This window comes from Leucoraja erinacea, chromosome 15, assembly GCF_028641065.1.
Source record: "Leucoraja erinacea ecotype New England chromosome 15, Leri_hhj_1, whole genome shotgun sequence".
NCBI classification, from domain to species: domain Eukaryota; kingdom Metazoa; phylum Chordata; class Chondrichthyes; order Rajiformes; family Rajidae; genus Leucoraja; species Leucoraja erinaceus.
This window is the reverse complement of record NC_073391.1, coordinates 8765333-8777748: the sequence shown is the minus strand read 5'-3', so window position 1 is coordinate 8777748 and position 12416 is coordinate 8765333.

Here is a 12416-nt window from a genome sequence, read left to right as displayed (position 1 = left end):
GACACAAAAAACTGCTCCAATGGTGAAAATTGAGAGGGTGAATAACAATAGCCAAGCATATTAGATGAAGATAGCAGTGATTGATGAAGCTGGACTTCTGAGACAATGAACTGTGTGGTCAGCCTCGACCACTCTTTCTGATACAAAAGAAGTTCACTTTGGGCTGGCACTATGGTAGAATGATATCAAACTGAGTATAACATAAATGCTGGGTGCATTAAATTTCATGAACAAACGGCACTGCAGCAATCTTAGAGAAATTATTATTCTGATGGAAATCTTATTGAGAATGATTTGGACATGATTTCCATACAAACTTTGAATATGAGATAACTGATATTATGGAACACAAATACAATTGTGTCCTTCAATTTCATAAAAGATAAGTATTCTGTTGCAACTGTTATCAAAGTCGTCCATACAATAAACCGTTGTTTTAAAGGGCCTGTCCCACTTGGCCGTCATTTGTGCCTCATTTATGCTTCATATGTAAAATTGGTCGATGCGTCGTGGAAATCACGCGTCAGCACAGCTGTCTGGTGCGCAGTACGTCATTAGAATACCCTACGGCATGCAGCAAGACGTTGACGCTAGGATGTTGACGCAACGGTGACGTAACCATGCATCACCACGCACTACACGTGAGACGTCACAACGCCAGCGTACAACGCCAATGCATCAGCGTGCGTACCCAATGTGCCGGCATGCGTATGCGATACGTCACGCAGGTGGCAAGCGAGGATTTTGTTCCTGTACTATATCCTGGAGCGCCGCGTAATACACCACATACGATTCCACGCCTCACCATGCGCAATGCATGCGCACCCCATGCGTCACAACGCGTCAACCTAATTTACATATAACGCGTAAATGAGGCGCAAATAACGGCCAAGTGGGACAGACCCTTAACTGTTCATATAGTAAACCCTCGTTTGTTCGGTTATAGTGGACGGACCTGCTGATGCCACCTCTGGCCCGCAACATCTCCCCGGCTGTTCAGAGCCCCGGCTTCCAACCCCACTCCCGACTGGCAAGGTGTACCAGCGATCCCTACTTCATCCACCGCACGGTACGGCTGGTGCGGCTGTTGTTGCGGTCTCTGGGGACTGTGCATTCTTCAGGCTACCCCACTCGACAGGTCACACTCGATCACCATGGGGGTCCCTCCCCTCTCACCAGCTGCCGCATCATCTTGTCACTTTGTCCACTCCCCACCGCCTTCTCCTTCTCCCATCGCCCTGTCCACTCGGACTCTTCCCCCCCCCCCCCCCCCCCCCCCCCCCCACCGCCGCCAACTGTCTCGTCTCCTCCTCCTTCTCCCCCAGAGTTCCCCCAATACACTCAAGTCAAGTCAACTTTATTTGTCACATACACATACAAGATGTACAGTGAAATGAAAGGGCCAATGCCTGCGGAATTGTGCAAAAGAAAAAAACAACAGAATTAGTATTTACATTAAAAAAAAAAAGAAGATGCAACAGTATTTACACCCTGGTGAGATCAGAGTTCACAGTCCTGATGGCCTGTGGGAAGAAACTCCATTTCAGCCTCTCTGTTTTTGCAGCAGGACAGTGGAGGCACTTGCCTGACCGTGGCAGCTGGAACAGTCCATTGCTGGGGTGGTAGGGGTCCTTCATGATCCTGCAGGCTCTGGATCTACACCTCCTGGTGCATAGGTCCTGCAAGGGGGGGGGAGTGTAGTTCCCGTGGTGCATTCAGCCAAAACGCACAACTCTCTGCAGAGCCATCCTGTCCTGGGCAGAGCAGTTGCCAAACCAGATTGTGATGTTTCCGGTCAGGATGCTTTCTACACCACCAGAGTAGAAGGATTGAAGGATCCTCAGAGAGACTCTGAATTTCCTCAGCTGCCTGAGGTGGTAGAGGCACTCCACCTTGGAAGCAGCAGCAGGAGAGAAGGAAGGGAGCCCCAGGGTGACCGAGCGTATCTTGTCTGTGGCAGCAGCTTGAAGAAAGTGCTGTCCTCACCCAAGGTCTACAATGTGAGCCACAACAACAGCTGTGTCAGCCAGATTGTGCGGTGGGTGAAGAAGAGCTCACTGGTGCAGACCAGTGGCATCTGTGCCCAGTGGCGGACTGGGTCTAAAAATATTGGTTGCCAGGAGACAAATGGGGCCCACTCCATCAGGGGCCCACTTGCCATCGGGCAAGCTGACACCCTGGCCAGTCCGCCACTGTCTGCGCCTAGTTTAAGGGTGAAACGACACAAATTGCTGGAGTAACTCGGCAAACTGAATCAGTCTGAAGAAGGGTCCTGACGACATCCATGCATGTTCTCCAGTGATGCTGCCCGACTTGCTGAAGTTACCCCAGCACACTTTAAGTCCTTTTTGTACAAATCATCATCTTCAATTCTCTGTTTCAAATACATACAATGACAAAACCTTACTCGGTTATAGCGAACAATCGGCAATAATGGATCTTATTTCTCACCCTCCCAACATCCGTTATAATGAGGGTTCACTACAATCGTATTTGATTGTATTTAATTTCTGATTCTGTGCAATATTCTATTTGTGACAATGTTCAATACCTATTTACATAGGATTATAGAGGTATGCGGCAGAGAAATGGGCTCTTCAGACCACTTTGTCCATGCTGAACGTGATGTTGATCAATGCTAATCCCATCGGACTGCATTAGGGCTATGCCTTTCCTATCCAACTATCTGCCCAAACACCGTTGCAAAATGTATCTGCCCTCTCACAGTTTTTACCAGATATTCAACCCTCTCTATGTGGAAAAACGTAGCCCTCGGATCTCCTTTAATTGAATTGAATTGAATTGAATTTCCTTTATTGTCATTCAGACCTTACGGTCTGAACGAAATGTTGTGCCTGCAGTCATACATACAATGATACAATAATAAACAACAATAAACACAAATTAACATCCACCACAGTGAGTCCTCCAAACACCTCCTCACTGTGGTGGAGGCAAAAATCTTAGGGCTGCAGTCTCTTCCCTCTTCTCCCTCTGCGCTGAGGCGATTCCCCACCGGGCGATGGTACAAACAGTCCCGCAGCTCACCGAACCCCGCGAACGGGCCGGTTCAAACACTGCGGCCCGGGGTGGTCGAAGCCGCCGCACCTCCAGTCCAGCACACGCAGCCGCCGGCCCGCGGCTGAACCCAGGACTCTGGACACCGCCGCCAGAACGTCGTCCCAGCCACCGGAGCACCGTCCCAGCCCCTGGACCGGATCGCCCTCACGTGAGTACCGTTCCACCCTCGGGCTGGGCCACTCCGACGGGAGTGCCATTCCTCCCTCGGGCTGGGCCACTCAAGCGGGAGTGCCGTTCCTCCCTCGGGCTGGGCCACTCCGACGGGAGTGCCGTTCCTCCCTCGGGCTGGGCCACTCAAGCGGGAGTGCCGTTCCTCCCTCGGGCTGGGCCACTCCAGCCCCTCACCATGCCGCTCTCACGGGAGCACCGTTCCATCCCGGGCTGGGCCGGGAGCGAGCCCAGGACGAGTCCTGTCAGCTGCCTCCAGAGTCCCGAGGTCGCCGGCTCCGCTAGGCCTCAGCGTAGACGGAGGCAGAGAAGGGGGATACGACAAAAAGGTTGTATTCCCCCGAAGGGAGTGACAGCAGCCCCCGTTTCATCCCCCACCCCCCTCCCCACATAAACACAGCCTAAAAACCAAAAACATAACTAGGCAAAACGAAAAAAAAACAACACAAAAAAGTAAAAGACAAACGGACTGCAGGCGAGCCGCAGCCGTTCCCAGCGCCGCCACTTCCGGTTCCTTAAATGTCTCCCCTCTAATTCGAGACTACCCCACCCTGGAAAAAAAATTCTGACTATCTATCCTATCTGCTCTTCATAATTTTATAGACCTGTCTAAAGATAGCCATTAGTGACATTGGTTCCTGTGAGAGTAAACCCAGTCATCAAATCTCCACTTATAACTACATTTACAGGTATATGGTCGTCCTTCATTCCAAGCAACATGGCTCGGTGAATCTTTCTGCAGATTCACCGAGACATGCTACGATAATCTTCCTGTAGTGTGGAGACCAGAACTGCACACAATTTTCAACCTAGAAATTAATTGCACCACAGAGGATCATCAGATATTTTATAATAACAAGGTCAGCTTTCTCTTGCCACATATGCAGAGGGATCCACAGAATATTTCTAACATTTTCAGGTTTGTTTCAGATTTCCAGCATCTGAGTCATAGAGTGAAACATTGTGGGAACAGGTTCTTCAGCCCAACTTGCGCACACCGGCCAACATGTCCTGGCTACACTAGGTCCACCTGCGTGAGCTTGGTCCATAACCCTCCAAACCTGTACAATCCATGTACCTGTCTAACTGTTTCTTAAACATTGGGATAGTCCCAGCCTCAACTACTTCCTCTGGCAGCTTGTTCCATACACCCACCATCCTTTATGCAGTATTTTGCTTATTCAGCCATTGGCCTGGAACTGCTTCTGTTTTGTTTAATGGTAGAATATAGCCACAACAGTGAAAAGGCTTCTTTGGATACTTAAGGGCCTGTCCCACTTGGGTGTCATTTGCGTGTCACGCAGGTGGCGCGTCACTTCTCACGCGTCGTGCGTTGTGACGCGTAAACGATGTCGCGTAAATGATGCACAAATGACGCCCACGAGGGACCGTCCCTTAAAGTTGAAAGGCAGTAGAGCATATGAGGAAGTGACAGTGAGATATTTTGCTGATATCATTTCTATCTGCGTTTAGTGCTTGACGTTGCCAAAACGTTCTTGTTTTTATTTCCTCAAAAGTGCTTAAAATATGCCTGAAGAAATTTTTGCTTAAACAGCTGAACAAAGCTCCTCATTTCACACAGTAATTAATTTCTGCCCTTAAGCGAAACATCAGTTGTAAACCAGCCTCTGTTGAATTTCATCCAAATGACTCGATGTATCTGTACTTAAAATGCAGATTCCAGACTCTTCCCCGAGTCGGAGATTAGAAAGACTCAGCCATTCAAAATGCATTAACGCTGTTTGATTTGCGTTCAGTGGAGACATTACTGAAGGAAGAGGACATCTCGGATGTCCTAGTGGAAAGCTTCAATGTGGGAGCAGATGCGGTGCAGGCCTATTATGGGCAGCAGATATAGACCCCCCCCCCCAACCCCCCGCTTCGCTGATGGACCCCTCACCTATATCTTGTTTTCAAGTCCAAAGTCCGCATGTTGGAAGCACGTGTGCCCCTGATCCAGGTAAGCCCCATGCTGGTGCAGGCTGCGACCTGACATTCCTCTCCTCTCCTCGCCCAACTGGCTCTGTGCCCCAGGGGGTGGGTGCCTCCTGCAGCCGACCTTGAAGGCGCTAGAGGCAATAACCCGGTGCCTCACCTACCGATCTACACCTCGTGCCCATTGCCATCAGTGGCTCCCTCCTCGACTCCCTGGTCCTAAGCATCCCCCTGCAGGCAGCGGCCCGCCATTGCAGGTGGTCGTGGGAGGGCCCGGTGCCGGGTCTACCTTCTCCGTCCTTGCTCACGGAGCCTCTCGCGGAACTTCCCTTAAGAATCTTATCTTCTGAGTCTTTCTCTTCTGTGTGCTGCCAATCTGCTCTAGTCCGCTAGTCAATCCCGACTGTGGGTGCTGTCTGTACGGTGTTTTACGTTCTCCCCGTGACCTGCGTGGGTTTTCTCCAAGATCTTCGGTTTCCTCCCACACTCCAAAGACGTACAGATCTATAGATTAATTGGCTTGGTAAATGTAAAAATTGTCCCTAGTCGATGTGGGATAGTGTTAGTGTGCGGGGATCGCTGGGCAGCACGGACCCGGTGGGCCGAAGGGCATGTTTTCGCGCTGTATCTCTAAACTAAACTAAACCAAAGGTGACACAGAGGTACACATGCACCTCTTCTAACCTCATCCACTGTATTTGGTGCTCCCGATGTGAGCTCCTTTACAGAGACCAAGCCTAGACTAGGTGACTTTCACCAAACACTTGGTCCGCCAAGGCCTATTGGATCACCTGCTTGCTAATCATTCTAAGTCCCCTTCCCATTACCATATCAACCTTTCTGTCCTGGGCCTCCTCTATTGTCAGGGTGAGGGCCATGCACTAACTGGAGGAACAGCACATCAGATTCAGCTTGGGCAGCTTACGACCCAACGGTATGAACATTGAATTCTCCAATTGTAAGCTGTACCCCTCTGCCCCCTCTCTATTTCTTGTGCACTCCCATCCATGTTTCCCACTATCCTCCCCCTTCCTCCAACCCCAACATGTCCTTCCACCAATATCCCCCCTCCCCGCCTTTACATTCCACTCCTCATCTTATCTTTTCCTCTATCTCCTTTTCATCTTTAGCCTTAGTCGTCTACTCCATCCATCCTCTGATCAATCCCTAACACCCCCTCCCCTTCCCGGTGTATCATTCACCAGGCTCTGTCCTGCCTCCATCTCTCTTCTTTTCCAGCTTTCTCGGCCCTACCACAATCGGTGTGAAGAAGGGTCACACCGCCTATACATTACCTCACAGATGCTGCCTGATCTGCTGAGTTCCTCCACGAACCAAAGCCGATTGAACTGAGACGATAATGCAAGATTCAAAGTTTGGTTCTTCAATTACAATGGTTTATTAATAGTGGAGTCTGCGTCAGATTTATGATCTTCATTTTGGATGAACAGCCTTAACGTTTAAGTGATGAGTTGCAATCTAATGGTTGCTCAGTAACTAGTACACTAGTGCAGAAATGTCTGGGCAGAAGGTTGCCTCCAGCAAATGTTCAGAGGTCATATGGAAATACAACACCCCGTGGTGACAGCCTCAAAGTAAAGACACACTGATGTCAGTCCTCCTACATTTTGGGACTTTACTCTTCTTATTCAGCATTGACAATGTATGCTACTGCTTCGAAAAGTGACAGAAATCCACCAACACAATATCCAATGATAATGGAAATTTGCTGCACTTCTCAATCACCCTGCAAAAGATCAGGAAATAGCACAAATAAATCCACAGAAATCCTTCCACTTCATCATGGCAAGTGAACACTTGCGCCCAGGACTTGGCTAATACATTTGGTATTACTGTCACAGGTGGATCTCTGACTGTCTGAATCCTCATTCAGGAATGTTGTACATACACTGAAAACAACTTTGGAATGTGACTAAACCCACAACAGTTAACAAGATGGAAAAGATTTGAATAAATGTTTGGCAAAATGCCAGAGTTGCCACAGATGGTTAAATAGTTCCTCTGAATGTTTTGAAGGTGGTTGGAAAAAGAAAATGAAGGCAAGCTCACATGTTTTATTGTTGTCGAAGATGTGCACTGAAACAGGCCAGTTTAGTTTCTTTTCCAAGATTCTCCCATCATTACATAATTAATCAATCAATCAATCAACCTTTATTGTCATCTTGCAAGCAACAGTTGTACAGTGCAAAATAAAAAGACGTTTCCCAGGGAATAGCGGAGCATCGCACATGAAATTTAAAACATTTCACACATAATAACACTAAAAACAATCCAGTCCCTGATGGAACAGTATAAATAGTTAAAAGCAGGTAAAACAACAACGTTAAAATACAGTAAAACTAATCATAAAAATGTCCGGGGCAGCTGATTTGAATGGCCAGTGCCAGTTATTAGTGTCCATGCCAAGCCGCAGAATCAGGTGACTGTGAGTACAGAGTGACTGTTTAGCAGCCTCACAGCCTGTGGCAGGAAGCTGTTTAGCAGTCTTGTAGTCCAGGCTTTGATGCTGCGACATCTCTTGCCTGATGGCAGGAGATCCAGGTGTATGTAGAGGGGGTGCAGTTTGTCCTTAGCAATTCTCTGAGCTTTTTTCAGACAGCGGCTCTGGAACAGTTCTTGTACCGAGGGTAGGGAGACACCAATGATCCTCTCTGCTCCCCTCACTACCCTCTGCAGAGCCTTCCTGTCCGAGCAGTTGCAGGTGGAGTATCACGTATTTATGCAGTACACGAGTACAGACTCCACCGTACCCCTGTAGAAAGTCCTGAGACTGTTGGTGGGGAGTGAGGTCTGTTTTAGTTTCCTCAGGAAGTGCAGTCGCTGATGGGCCCGTTTGACGGTCCCAGTGGTGTTCCTGGACCAGGTGAGGCTGTCTGTAATTTGCACACCGAGGAACTTTATGCTCTCCACTCTCTCCACTGTGGTGCCACTGATGTTGAGGGGTGTATGCTTTGGCTGCGCCCTCCTGAAGTCAACAACCATCTCCTTTGTTTTGTCGACATTTAATTCTAGATTATTTTCCACATATAAGCTTCCACATGTCTGGATACTTGTATCATCAGGACCGTCTTAACCATGGGACAACCATAAGTATCATATCCCATAATTGGCTGCAACTGTTACAATCAGCATACAAATGAACAAATGTGCATTTTCCTTTGAAGACCCACCGTCGGTAACCTCCATTTTAGTTTAGTCAAGACAAGAGCGTTTTATTGTCATATATCTCGGATAGGACAATGAAATTCTTACTTGCTGCAGCACAACAGAATATGTGAATATGTAAACATTGTATATATTGGGGGAAGAGAAATAAAAAGTTCAATAAATAACAAATATTGTGCAAAAATAATATAATCTTTTGTTGTTCACAGCTCAGAGCTTATTTGTTGTTGTGTTTAATAGCCTGATGGCTGTGGGGAAGAGGCTGTTCCTGAACCTGGACGTTACAGTTTTCAGGGTCCTGTACCTTCTTCCTGATGGCAATGGTGAAATGAGTGCGTGGCCAGGATGGTGTGGGTCTTTGATGATGTTGGCTGCCTTTTTGAGGCAGCGACTACGATAGACCCCTTCGATGGTGGGGGGGGGTCAGACCCGGTGGTGAACTGGGCAGTGGTCACAACTTTTTGTAGTCTTTATGGCTCCTGGGCTTTATGGCTCCGAACCAGGCTACGATGCAACCAGTCAGAATGCTCTCTACCGTGCACCTGTAGAAGTTTAGGAGAATCGCCGTAATCTTCTCAGGAAGTAGAGTCGCTGATGTGCCTTCTTTACAATTGCATCGGTGTGCTGGGTCCAGGAAAGATCTTCTGATATATGCACGCCCAGGAATTTGAAGTTATTGACCCTCTCCACCATTGCCCCGTTGATGTGAATAGGATTGTGGGTCCTCTTCCTTCCCCTACCGAAGTTCACAATCAGTTCCCTGGTCTTACAGATGATGAGAGCCAGGTTGTTGTGCTGGCACCATTTGGTCAGACAGTCGATCTCACTTCTATACTCTGACTCATCGCCGTCTGTAATTCGTCCCACAACAATGATGTCGTCGGTGAACTTGATCGAAATGTATGCTATGCTATACATCATGAGCACTTTAAATCATTCACAGCTACTTTTGCAAAATAAATATTCCTTTGTAATCCGCACCGATTGTGCACTGGGGTAACATATGCACATTACTCTCTTCATGAAAGTTGATTTATTTTGACTTCAATGGATGTGAATTTCTGAAGCAGAGTGTGTGGAATATGTTACTACATTGTGAGTTTTGTGCCTGAACAAGGGATGAATTATGATTTTAAATAATTTGCCTTTTTGTAGCAACTTTATCAATCTCATCTTTTAAAAATAAATGGGTTTGGGAATGAGGGGAATGGGTAGTCAATTTGCGTATGGCACAGACAGAAAATTAGTAAGATAAACAACCAGGTAGTCTGCATTAGTGTTCTTGGTTAAGAATAAATATCAGAAACAAAATTCATTGACCTTTCTTCACATAGAACTTGGAAGCCAAAAGTGCTTTCAATTTTATAGCTTATTCAAATGAAAGCATGTTTGATTGCACACAGCCACTGAAAGTCACATTGAATACAGAAACCATTAATGATTAACTGTCCAATGCATCACCGAAAGATAATTGCAAACCAATAAGAAATAAAATCTAGTTCACAAAACTTTATGAAGCCATTATTCCATGTGGGTGGAGATCTTCTGACAGGATAAAGGGAAAAGTGGCAGCTAGAGTAATATTTGTTGATTCATAACCGTCCAGGTAGGGACTGTCAGATATCAATGCACTTGGAGATTTTATCCCTCATGGCAAATGCTACCAACATGATCACAGTCCTGAGAAGGTAGTGAATCTTGATATAACTCTCTCCTTTCCATCCCAGCAAAATGAGCAAAGTTAAACTGAAAGTCCAGCTGCAAAATGATGCTCAGAATGACTAGATTACCAACCAGTTAGCCCTCTTTATGTTGCAGTAGCCACACAAACTGGTTTTAACCCCATTTGGTTTGGACTATGTAAGCACAGTAGAGTGATGTGAATGATAAATTAAAAACATCTGGAGGAAAGCTGTATTAAGAACAGAAAATCAAGTCCCAGACCTCAATAATTAGTATTTCTCCTACACAGATGCAATCAAGATCAAGATCAAGGTCAAGATCAAGATACATTTATTTGTCACAGTGAAACGTGTGTTCACCATACAGCCATACCATTAAAATAAAGAACATAACACACGATAGAGTCCAACATAAAGCATCCCCACACAGCAGAATCAAAGTTTCCCACCAGGAAGGCACCAAAGTCAGTCTTCTTCCTCTGTTGTTCTTAATGTTCACCCGTGGTCGGGGCATCCCGAGCCCTCCGCAGACGCCGCTACGGGTGGCCCGATATTCAGGCCGGTATGGAACTCCGACGTCGGACCGGGAGAACAACCTCCGCGGCATGGACCTCCGAATCGGCCGCTTCCCACCAGAGTCTGCGGCTCCCGGAGTCCACAGGTCGTACCGGGCGGAGATTCGCGCTGGCGGCCCTCGGCAAAGGGTCGCAGGGACTCCGCGATGTTGCGGTCTGCGCCGCATTCGTTGAGGGCTCTTCAAACCTCAGCTCCATGATGTTGGAACAGCGGGCCCAGCACTCCGGAGCTTCAAACGGCGATCCAGGTAGGCATCGGTGAATCCAGCGCTCCGACTCCGCTGCTGAGGCTCTGGCGAGGACGTGTCTCGGAGAATTGTCGCGTCCTCTCCAGGAAGCGATTAACAAGCAGTTTCCCCCTTACCCTATCCCCCTCCCCCACATAAAAAAGTAAAGAAACTCCAAACACACACTTTTAAGACAAACTAGAATTTTAAAAAAGATAGAAAAAAACGGACAGGCTGTAGGCAGAGGCTGCATTCAATGCATATTGAGGCCCCTAGTGGCGCCTCAATATGACCAGCAGAGTGTTTCCAGTTTTTTCTTATTGTATTAGTAGTAAACAGCAGTGTGCTGGGGAGGATCCCCTGGATGGTGAACCATCTGAGGACACCAGGGGCTATTTTAGCTCAAAATCCCATTAGCTGTGAACTGTTCCAAGGTCCGCAGTAACCCTCACAATGGTAATCAATTCCGGTGGGGGAAAGATCACCTCTTGGGCTCAAAGGAACAAAAGGGCCTCTGCTTTAACTAGAAAACAGTAGGGAGCAAACTGATTTCCTCAGCCTAATATGCAGACTCCTCTAAAATGCAGGCTATATGCACAGTAACAGTTTTAACTGGGTCTATGTCTTGCCTGAGGTAAATGAGATTTCCCTCTTAATCAACTTTCTGCCAGGGGAGTGGAATTTTAAAACCATCATTTTTTAATTAGTCCCCATATGGGAACTGTGCATCTGTTTGGATTGTTTTTAACGTTAGATTGATTTGTGCTTTGAGATATTCTCAAGGAATAAGGATCTCACACGTCGGCATTATAGATTCATGAAAATGTGGATCAGTGAAGAAAAACAGCTCCTGCTACAGAAGGGTAAAGGGCCTGGATCGTCTGTCTGCACCCCCTCTGCAATCTGGCCGTCTCGACGCAATGTAAAGACCGGCTGTCCCTATGTACACTCACTCCTGATGGCAAATCTAAATGAGAGACATTCTGCCTAGACTGCCCCAAGAGTGTTTATGCACAAAAGCATCTTTGTGCAGCTTGTTAACATTTGCAGGCAGTGGGATTTTTTTCCTATTTACTAACTAACAACAGGCTTAATTTTGCAATTTCCTTTTAGTATTCACAATTTAGATTGCAAAGAGACCCAATAAATGGAACCAATGGCTTTTTTCTCAACACTGGAGAGGTGCATTTAACAGATGGTTTCCGCTGGCCAATACACATTATATGCAGGGTTTTGCCACAACAGAACTCTATTGCACATGTAACCCAAGGACAATAGAACCGATTTAGCAAACTTAAATGCCTTACCTCTTGCTCATTTTTCCAAAAGCAGTGTGGCTAATAGAGGTCAGACAAGCGAGCATGTTGTAGTGGAGAGAAGATGGTGAACGGCATGGGTGGAAATCCCGGGTGGGCTGGGTGGGACATGTCCCTCCCATGTATTGAGAGGTGGCCGACAATCCCCCCATGTTTTGCAATCCAGATTTTGAAATTCTATTAGAATCTCCGTTTTCTGCGAGACAATGGAGGTGTCACTGTTAAGCGCTTGTTAAATGTCTCTGT